The sequence below is a fragment of the Fistularia commersonii genome, chromosome 7 (genome assembly GCF_037954325.1).
Source record: "Fistularia commersonii isolate RoL2024-O1a breed Wild chromosome 7, RoL_Fcom_v1.0, whole genome shotgun sequence".
Lineage (NCBI taxonomy): Eukaryota > Metazoa > Chordata > Actinopteri > Syngnathiformes > Fistulariidae > Fistularia > Fistularia commersonii.
In genome coordinates this window covers 1,333,819-1,345,865 of record NC_141290.1, presented here as the reverse complement: position 1 = coordinate 1,345,865, position 12,047 = coordinate 1,333,819, and positions in this window count along the sequence as shown.

The window sequence follows — 12,047 nt, the reverse complement described above, 5'->3', positions numbered from 1 at the left end:
TGAAAGTTGTTGTTTCACCTTGAAGAGATAACCCATCTCCAAATAATTTGGTCTTTTCTCATTGGCTCCCGGTGGATCCCGGGAAATGTGGCGCCGGCTGCAGCCGCCAGATAGACAATGCGATCTGACGGAGGCGGCGCTTTTCTGCGGTCTGGAAATTATTCCCAGATATGAAGTCGAGCGGCTTTTTTTTTTTTTTTAATTACAAAGTCCTGCAGGGAGCAACATCTCAGTCCAAACTGTTTTTTTTTTTTTTTTTTTTTTTTTGGTAACCGTGCGCGGGACGACCGATTGGTCCGAGTGTCCGGACCCGATCGGTTCAGTCTCTTTAGCAGCGGATGGATCAATCGGGTTTATTGATTCGCTCCCCGAGGCGTCGCGGTCGTGTGAGCGATGATCAACACGATTGGAGAAACAGACGTTATGATAGATTTACATTTTATTGTTACATGTGTGTGTTAATCTTGAATTTTACTTCTGTATGTATATATGCGACTTTGTCCTCATGTATTATTTCTATGAAATCATATTTTTACTTATATGTATGTGTGTACACATATAAACATTCAAAATTACATGCATACATACATACACACACATTAATACAAACATATACATTTACATGCAAACATAAATACAAATATACACACATACGTAAGAATAAGAATGAGAATAAGAATAAGAATAATAACAGCTTTATTTATCCCAAAGGAAATTAGTGTGCCAGAGTTTTAAGTAGATAATAAATAATAGAAGGAAATTGTATAAACAGTAAAAAAACAAAACAAAGAAAAAAAAGAACATGTATAAATACATACATACAGTCATGCCTACATGCATGCATCAATACACACACACATATGTATATATGTATGTATGTATACATACACACATATATACATATGTACACATAGGTGCAAACATGCATTGATTCAAATATACACACATGCATGCATAAATACACACATACAATCATGCATACATTAATACACACGTTAATACACAAATGCATATATACATACACAAATGGAAACATACATAAATAACTACATACATACAAATATACATGCATAAAGACATAAATACATACATACCATCATGCCTACATACATACACACATGCATGTATACTTACATTTATACACACTAACATATAGACGTACATCCAGACACACTAATACATATATAAACACATATATACACTCATGCATGTATAAATATAACCTTACAATCATGCCTACATACATACATTAATACACACATGCAAACATACATAAATTCCTACATAAATTTCAAATACACACACATGCATGTATAAATACATACATCCATATATTCATGCATACAAACACATGTAATACATATTTACATTTATAAACACTAATGTATACACATACGTACAGGCAAGCTATTATATACATAAACACATGTGTATACAAACATACATACATATATGCAAAAATGCACACGCATTTATCCATACATGAACGAAGTCGCTCATAAAAATAAAAATAAAAAAAAATCAATTTATTGCTATTTGCTTTCTTGAGTCCTAATTAAAAAAAAAAAAAAATCTACCGTATCTGTATTTAATTGCATATGTGTGAATGAGCGGCTGAATAATTGTATAAATATAGATCAAAAAATAAATAAATAAATATTACATTCATATAAATATTAATAAAAATATTATATATTTAGAATGATACGTGGTGTAAAATTTACAGGAGACATTAGGTGCTGTTTGTCACAGTGTTAAATGAGAGTTAATTTCAACCGTTATGACAATTTCAGCGAGAACGCCATCCAACCGAAATGTGCGTATTTGCGTATCGGAAATGTGGTCGTTAAATTCAGAATCAGAAAAAACCTTATTTGGATGATCGTAAACGCCGCGACTCCATCAGGGCGTTTTGACCTTCTTTTCATTAAAAAGAAAGGAGGAGGGAAAAAGCGCCGAGCTTTCATGGGAAGCCGCTTCCGTGACGGACGGCGTTCGATGACCTTCGCCGAAACGTATCGAACGCCGCGCCGCTATTGGAAAGATGTCAGACCCGACAGTAGCTGTTTTGGGAAATCGTCCTCCGGCGCGGTGGCTTCATTAAAACTCATCATCCGAGCGCCGGGTTTCCGTGTTGGTCTTCGCCGAGGTCGGCAGCAGATCCTCGGGTTCCGTCCCGAAGGGTCGTCCGACCGAACCGACGTCGACGCAACGTATAGATTTTTAAAAAAAAATTGTTCTGTTTGTCTTTGCTGGTTTCTTTACGGAATTTCAGAGCGCCGTCCATTCATTCATTCATTCATTCATTCATTCATTCATTCTCTATTCTGGACATACAACCGTTCACCCTTTCATTCACATGTCATAGAAAGACATTCGCTCAATCATTCATATATCATATTTAGACGTGCAACCATTCACTCATTCATTCACACGTCATATGGAGACAATTATTCACTCATTCATTCACATGCCAAGTGTAGACGTACAGTTGTTCACTCAAATGTTGGACACACAACACAACCATTCACTCATTCATTCATGATATATTTGATGTTATTCACCCTGTCATTCACACGAGAAATAGAAACAACCATTCAGTCATTCATTCATTTGTTGTATTTGGACGTGCAACCATTCAATCATTCATTCATTCATTCACATGTTAAACAGAGACATACTATTATCCAGTCAGTCATTCACATGTTCGACACACGACCATTCACTCATTCATTCACACGTCATATGGGGACACAAATATTCACTCATTCACGCGTCATATTTAGACGTCCAGCCATTCACTCATTGATTCTCATGTTAGACATGTAACTGAACCATTCATTCATTCATTCAAATGTAATATAGAAACAGACAACTATTCACTCCCTCGTTCACATGTTGGACACACAACCCAACCATTCACTCATTCATTCATTCATCGTATTTAGACGCGCAACCATTCAATCATTCATTCATTCATTCACATATTATACAGAGACACACAATTATCCAGTCAGTCATTCACATGTCCGACACACGACCATTCACTCGTTCATTCACATGTCATATGGGGACACAAATATTCACTCATTCACGTGTCATATTTAGATGTCCAGCCATTCACTCACTCATTCACATGTTGGACACACAACCCAACCATTCACTCATTCATTCCTGTTACATTTGGACCTGCAACCATTCACCCTCTCATTCACACGACAGATAGAAACAACCATTCATTCGTGGTATTTAGACGTGCAACCATTCGATCATTCATTCATTCATTCATTCACACGTTATACAGAGACATGCTATTATCCAGTCACTCATTCACTCGTTCATTCACACGTCATATGGGGACACAAATATTCACTCATTCACGCGTCATATTTAGACGTCCAGCCATTCACTCATTGATTTTCATGTTAGACATACAACTGAACCATTCAGTCACTCATTCACGCGCCATATATGGACGTACAAAAGGGTCGAGTTCCTTGGTTTGGGAATCAAACCCGGGATCTTCTTGGTTTGACGGATCGGAAAAATGTTGAATTTTTATTTTTCCTTTTACGGCCAAAGAGAGAGATTAAGTCTCACCTCAACTGACCTTGACATCGCGTCGCTCCATCTGTTTGTTTACTCACAAGAGCTTTGTTTTTGTTTTGTTTTTTGCCATCGTCAACATACTGTTGTCTTTTGTTCTTCAGAGACAAAAGAGAAAATAAGTCTGAACTGTCTTTTTTGGGAAAAAAAAAAAGAAGTTCCCGCTGCAGCTCCGGGGGCTTTTGATACGGCGTCTGTACGCTCTTCAACCATCGGACATTGATAGATAAGAGTTTCTTTGAACGGGAATTTGAAGAGATTGAGATAAAAATGTGTTCTTGGGTTTCTTATCTGCTCCCTCCACTGAAGTTCAGAGCGACGCCACAGCGTCTTATTTCCGAGACGGCGGAAAGAGGCCGTCCCCTTTTCATTTTCGCCGGACCTTTCGTCAATTTCGGCCTCAAGGATTTCAACCGGGAGCTCGTTACGAAGCTACTCGGTCAAATCAATTGATAAATTAAGCGTCGAGGGCACGTCTGAGTTTCCCGGAAGACAACATGATCCCCAGGGACGCCTCGAGGGTTTGCGAGGCGATAAACTATCCAATGAACGAACCGTTGGGTCGGCGCAACCGCGACCCTGGACTCCCGGGCCTTGCGCTTGCGCGTAAAAAGTCAAACGTGGCAATAAAAGTAGTTCCCGCAACCCTGTCGGATTAAAAGTTCAGCACGTTAAATCTTCTTTTCTTCTCGCGGGCTTTGCAAGTCCTGAATGCGTTCGTCCTCCTGTTTAAATATCGTTTGGACCTTTGCGTTACAGCTTGGCGGTAGAACACTATTAGAGGGTTAATCGAAGGTCATGTGGGGAAAAAAAAGGGAATAAATATGGAATATTCATGCTGTTAAAAATGGAGACATGGTCAACTGGTCACACCTGTCGGAGGTACCTTCATTATTCAACCACCTGCATGCTTTTACGCTTGACGGTGTTTCGGTCGTGTTGTTCCAGAGCCGCCATGGAGGTCATCGCCGGATTGGCTCGGCAAACGCTAAGAGTTGACGTCGAGCGTGATTGGTTGTGCAAGAAAGGAAAGGGCGGTGATGGTCCACCTCCCAACCCCACGCTGATGAACCTCCTGTGGGTCTGTGGAGGTTCTCTGTCATCCGGGTCATGGATGTCAAAATCTTCTTTTCTTGGGTACCAGACTTGTATGCCTTCACTTCCCCTCATACCAGAGGCTTCTTCACTTCTAATGACCTGTGGGGAGTTTCCCGATATAACTGCCAGGTTTTTGGGCGGGTCTAGAAGAAACTCAAAATTAGCATTGCTGAAGTGCTAGCTATGTGCGTTGGCACCAGAGAGCGTCTGTTGCTTTTGTTGTCATCGGCTATGGGCTGCAGATTTCTTGACCGTGATCGGCTTCCTGCAGGAGAACATCCCGCTTGTGAAAGAAAACTGTTGTCCAACATTTGGCTTTAGCCCTCCGTTCAAAGCTAGCGGCGCTCGTGAGCTCTTTCGGCAGCTTAGCTCGGCGAAATACATCCGGAGGGGAAGCGGCGCGGACACAGCGGGCGGATTCGGAGGAAGTTTCCTGCCGTCACCGGCGATTTCCAACTCCTTTCTTGTCCCTTGCAAAGCTGTGCAGACCAGCATCACGCCCAAACTGAACCCAAAAGAAGCACAATGGAGCATTGTTAGCGCACTCTGAGTGGAAAAACAAGGTTAGCACAATGCAGCGCCGTTAACCTAGCATGGGTTGCGCTAGTAAAACATCTCCCGCAGGGTTGAAATGTGTTAAAAATTGCCGTTTTTAAAGATATTCAACAATTCTTCACGCTTCTTTTAGAGTGCAGACACTTTTTCAGCACGTGAGCCACTCCACATTTCCTTTCTTACACTTTGCTTATTATTTATTCCTGTATATTAATAAATTTGAGAGATTATTCTTTATACCTTTACACTTCAGAGTTTATTTACTATATCAGTTTTTTTACATCTCTACATTTTTGGGGTCTTTTGGAGGGTAGGGATGCAAAGTATGCACAGAATAGTTTTCTCATTTTATTTATTTTTGTGCAGGGTTTAATTTGACTTCTAAAAATAACAGCCAGTGGACTGGGCAGTACGTTTTTTTTTAATTTATATATTTTTAAAAAATATATGATGGCGCACAGAATTTTGATGACACTTAAAACTGAGTTTTTATTTATTCATTCACAGGATTTTTTTTTTTTCCCTGCTTTGCTATTACTATTTTTCCTTCCACTAAATGATGTTTTGATTATTGTTCCTCCCGAAGCGAAAATAATATATTATGACACGAGAGACCTGTAACGATTAAATGAATTATCAGATTAATTTGAAGAGATTTAATTTGCTGTGGACAGGAAAAAATATTTTCTGCTTTACGAATTTATTACTTCTGCATTGTAATTCTCGGTGGAAGGGTCGATTTCTTTGAAGGTCCCGGCTGATCTCTCTGATCCCGGTCTAATTATTGAAATTATTATTGATACTGTTGTTGTTAATCAATCGTATGACTGTAATTTCCACACTATTGGGCGCACCTGAATATAAGCCGCAGCAGCTAAAAATAACTATAAAAATATATGTATGCATATATAGGCCATGATTGTCTGTCAATAAATATAAGTAAATATATGAATAAAATATAAACATAAATAAAAATATATTAATAAAATAAATCAATAACGTATAATTAAAAAATAATAATTCAATGAAAATAACTAAATAAAATATGAATACAAAACCTAAATAAATTTATGTGTACATATATAGGCCATGCTTGTCTATTAATAAATATAGGTAAAAATATGAATAGAATATAAATAAAAAATAAGATAAAAAATAAATAATAATGAATAAATTAAATATAAATGACAAATAAATATATGTGTGCATATATAGGCCGCACTTGTTTATAAGTCACAGGTGACCATGTTGTAAGATATTTAGAGTTTTTAAATGTTTAATTAAAAACATAAATACGTACTGGAAATGTTGTTTTTTTTTCCAAACAGTGGCTGTAACACGGCTGATTGAAAAGATAAATAATAATTAAGACAAAGAAAAGTCCATCCATCCACCCGTCCATTTTCTATCCCCTCCAAAAAAAAATCCATAAATTAGCCACATTCTTGTTTTAGCCAGAACTTTCAAAGCATGTGAGAAAAGTAATGGCTGATAATGCGGATTCTGCTTTCAATCCAACTCAGCTTTCACTTCTTTGCAGATGATCTTCTCCTGTGCCAGACAGTCTGAGCATACAACTCCAGTGCTGCTCTTGACTCCACTTGGCTTGTAGCCTGGAGGTACCCTGCGCTCCACGGGTATCGGCCTGGTGGCGAGAAGGACGCCTTCGATTCCGGACTGGTGTTCATTTCAATTTTTTCAAATATTTTTATTTCCTCTTATCCTGAGTGCTGTTCTTGAGTGTGGTTGTTTTTTTTTTTGGTGGCGCAGAAATTACCGCTATTTCTGGCTTTTCCGTGTGCAGAGACTGTACCCCTTCAGAATTCATGCATGAATGTATGATTTTTATTTCATTTGCGTCCTACTCTTATCTCTCCTCGTTTGTGCAGCACTTTGTCGGAAAGTGCTCCGGAATTATGTTTATTATATGGGAAAAGAAAAGAAAATGGCATTCAGAATCCTTTTTTTCCCACAAGGATCATAGCTTTTGGAAACCGATAAAACGTCACGTGAAGTTTATGATCCCATCAATGTTCATCAAGAGGCGTTTTAATTTGTTAAGGTTTTATTTCACATTTAGTAAAGAAACAAGTGTCAGGGGTTCGAAGAGGTAGAAGACTATCGGCCAGAAGGAAAGGAAAGGTGGAGGAGACGGTGGTGAGATGATCTACAAACACTGACAATGACCAAAAGACAGGAAGCAGAGCTGGAGGTGGCAGAGATGAAGATGTTGAGGTTCTCTTTGGGAGTGACCAGGATGGAGAGGATCAGGAATGAGTCTATCAGATGAACGGCACATGTAGATGTTTTGGTTTTTTGGAGAGAAGGTCAGAGAAGCCAGAGATGGTTGAGTCACGGACAGAGGAGGGATAGTGACTATATTGGTAGATGGATGCTGGAACTGGAGTTCTAGTGGAAGAACAGAGAGAAGATTGATTGACGTCATGAGAGAGGATATGAAGGTAGTTGGTGTGAGAGAGGAGGATCCAGAGGGTAGGGTGAGATGGAGAAGGTGGGTTTGCTGTGCTGACCCCTGAAGGGAAAAGACCCAAGGAAAAGAAGACTTTGTCACAGGGGTGCAGGACATGTATGACTGAGACAAAGCAATGACTGAGATGGTTTGGACACGAACACTCCTTTGTTCATGTCCAAACCGTGATGAATATCTGGCTAGAAGGTTGCTGAGGTGGAGCTGCCAGGCAGGAGGTCTAGAGGAAGACCAGAGAAGACTGATGGATGCTGTGAGAGACGATATGAAGGTAGTTGGAATGAGAGAGGAGGATCCAGAGACTAGAGTTAGATGGTGAAGGTGGATTCGCTGTGGAGACCCCTGAGGAGAAAAGCCCAAAGGAAAAGAAGACTTTGTAACAGGGGTGCAGGACATGTATGACCGAGACAAAGTGATGTCATGTCCAAACCATGATGAAGATCTGGCTACAAAGTTGCTGAAGATGGAGCTGCCAGGCAGGAGGTCTGGAAGAAGACCAAATGGAGAGGAAGAAGAAGAAGAAGAAGAGGAAGAAGAAGAAGGTGTGCTATCCAGTTGAAGGGGTTCCAAACGGCAAGCCCATCAGTCCCTCCCTGTGTAGGAGCTGGTATCTCCAGCGTACGCCTCGGTGGATCCTCGCTAAACTGGCCTTGCGAATTAAAAAGTCAACGCTTGGGTGTTTAATCCCTGGGATTGACCGGTTGAACCGTCCCGGCGCCCTAATCTGGGCTGTTCATGCCCAGGACAAGCGCTGCTCTTCAAGCGTCAGCCGTGGACTAAAGTTAACTTTTTAATTCTCCGGCCTTCCCGCTGCCACATTAACAACCCGGTCCATATTTTGGCGAGTCGCCGACCGCCGTCGCGCCGCCGACGCTTTAACCGTTCTGGACATTTCTATAAATAAAACTTGTGAACTGTGCAGATTTGGGCCGAGAGGCAGAGAACTGAAACGAGGGTCAATCAAATGCAGCAGCGAAAACGCATTTGGTCCTTAATGCTATACTTTGAATCGCTGTCTCAGAAAGAATTGGAGAAATTAGAATTCATTCATTCATTTATTCATTACCTGGACTGCTTATCCTGCACTCAGGGTCGCAGCCTCCCGTCTGCATGTTGAAGTGTCCTTGGGCAAAACGCTCGACTCCCAATGGCCCGGTTAGCGCCTCGCATGTGTCGCTATCGGCTTGCGAACCAGTGCCGGGCATTCAGGGGAGGCAGGAGAGGCCGTGCCTCACTTGCCGATCTTGCAAATAAAAAAATGTCATATGAAAAAAGTGAATAAAGTGGTTCTTTTTATCCGTGATTTGCACGATAAAGGTATTTTTCACATAACTTCACCAGTTTTAGGTTGTTTTTGATTCAAATCGGCTGGATTTTCACATTTACTGTTCAAATACTGAGATTTGCAGTGAGGCTGCCGACTGTTAAGCCTCAACAAGGATTATTATGTTTACGCTATTAAAATGTTTACATACTTTTGCTAGATAAACAAAATTTTTTCCATCAACAATTGTATGTGTGTTATAGGTTTCTAGAGCTGAGCGAGCATAAAACGGCTGCTAGGTACTAGCAAGTGAGGCACACAGTTCTCCTGCCTCACGGTAGGCGGGAATGAATGTGTGAATGCGATGTGGTGTAGAAGCAGGATGGTTCGTTCTTTAGGGCGATCCGAGCGAAATTTAAAAATCCCTTAAAAAACATAAAAGAATTCAACCGTTCCAGCAGTTTTGACTGTCGTAGCTGCCTATGAATGTGACATCCAATCAGAATGCAGCGCTACTTCATGGGGAGACGCCCCTTTTTGGGTGATTTTCAGTCCGGTTTGGAATTCATGTGAAATCTTTTTTTCTTTTTTCAAAAAGCAGGCACTCCAGTGACGGTATCTCGTCAGATTCAGATAATTCCACTCTGAGATGTTCCTTCCTCGTAGCTTCTGTAGCTCGAGGGACGTCTTTACGTTTAGCTCGCCAGCTATCGGTCACAAGTTGTATTGCAGCGTCATTTTTACAAGACAAACATAAATTGTGACGATTGTTAAGCACCTGTAAATGTGTCACCTTAGTCGTCTGTGCAAAAGTTGCTCCATTGATGATGCTGTCAGGAGCCTCTACTAGTGTGAAGTGCTTTGAAAACTGCAAAATGTCAAAAAGCTCTGCAAGTTGAGGTGGTTTCTACATTTGTTCATTTGTTTTCTTTGCCACCTGTCCTGCCGTCAGGATCCCAATTAGAGTCCAGACGTGTAAACCCATGTGTTTATAATATGCAGCCAGTGAGGTGCAGTCAGGGGAGGCCCTGCCTCACTTGGCCATCTTGGAAAGGAAAAAATATAAAAAAGAAAAAAATAAGTAAGTGGTTATATTTATCGGCGATTTGCACTAGAAAGGTATTTTTCATTCGAGTTTTAGATCAAAATGGATAGATTTTCACATTTACTGTTCAAATACTGAGAAGAGACGCATGGTGAGGCAGCGAAGTGTTGAGCCTCAATGGCAGCTAATTTGCTAGCATGCACTAAGACCGCATTGCCGTCTCTCTATATGTCGCTATTAAAATGTTTAAAAGCTTTTGCTATTTGAACTAGATTTTTCGTCAACAACTTTAAGTGTATTACTTGTGCTGAACGGCCGCCAATAGCCGCCAAGTGAGGCACGCAGTTCTCCTGCCTCACCAGTCGGGAACTGCATGTAACTCGCATCTGTGTACAAATAGAGACCTCCCAGCGGTGGATTTCTGCGCAAACTATTTTAATCCGCTTTAAATTTAAGTCTAATTGACAAACTTAATTGCAGATCGGCGGTCACCAGCCGGTTAGCGGGGCGAGTGAACGTTTTCCAACAAAAACAGGTTACCCCGATCTGAAAATAAAAGATGTTAATTAAACGGTCGGTGCCATCGGGATGAAACAAAAGCGTTTTAGCCGTGTTTTATAAGCAAATCTCGAACGCCCGGAGATCTGACGGGAGGTTTCGGGGGAAATGACAAAACAAACCTTTGATAAATCCTTAATGGAGTCCAGGTTTTCGCCGCTCATTATTTCCAGCCAGAAGTTTTTAATGAGATTTTCCAATCATTTAGCAGCATTAGCGCACAGAGTCAGTACAGGGGGGGTTAAATCTATTTATTTATTGTTCTTATTTTCCAGTTATGTAAGCGTTCTACATGTCTTTGTCTCCAGAAGGCGACCAGTGAAGGTCGACTTCGCCCAAGTTTCCTTCACGCCGCATCGAGGCCGAACGTCGGAAAACGAGATGCTAACAGATGTGAGTCTTTTCTGTATTTTTGTGACTCAAAACTGGGATCTGGTAGTTGAAGAATAGCAATTAAAAACCATAAAAACATTATGGTAGATTTGAAATGGAAGGATTAAATATTTTATCCAAAAGATGTTCCGAAATAAATTCTTATTAACTTAATATGTGATTTTTTTTATTTTTTATTTTTTTAATTATTTTTTTAATTTTTTTCATATTTTCACTTTTTTTTTTTTTTTTTTTTTAATAATACAAAATGTTGCTTTTCTGTTCAGTTTGTTTTTTTCAATTGTGTCAATTAAAAACCATAAAAACATTATCCTAGATTTGAAATGGAAGGATTAAATATTTTATCCAAAAGATGTTCCGAAATAAATTCTTATCAACTTGATATGTGATTTTTTTTTTAAAAAAATTTAAATTATTTTTTAATTTTTTTCATATTTTCACTTTTTTTTTTTTTTTTTTTTTTTTTTAATAATACAAAATGTTGCTTTTCTGTTTAGTTTGTTTTTTTCAATTGTGTCAATTAAAAACCATAAAAACATTATCCTAGATTTGAAATGGAAGGATTAAATATTTTATCCAAAAGATGTTCCGAAATAAATTCTTATCAACTTGATATGTGATTTTTTTTTTTAAAAAATTTAAATTATTTTTTAATTTTTTTCATATTTTCACTTTTTTTTTTTTTTTTTTTTTTTTTTAATAATACAAAATGTTGCTTTTCTGTTCAGTTTGTTTTTTTCAATTGTGTCAATTAAAAACCATAAAAACATGCTAGATTTGAAATGGAAGGATTAAATATTTTATCCAAAAGATGTTCCGAAATGAATTCTTATTAACTTAATATGTGTTGTTTTTTTTTTTTTTTTTTAATTATTTTTAAAAAATTTTCATATTTTCACTTTTTTTTTTTTTTTTTTTTTTTTTTTTTTTTTAATAGTACAAAATGTTGCTTTTCTGTTAGGTTTCTTTTTTTCGACTTATCAAAAGTGTAATTAAACGCCGCAGTCGTTAATGTTACCATGGCAACATCAAACCGCAAC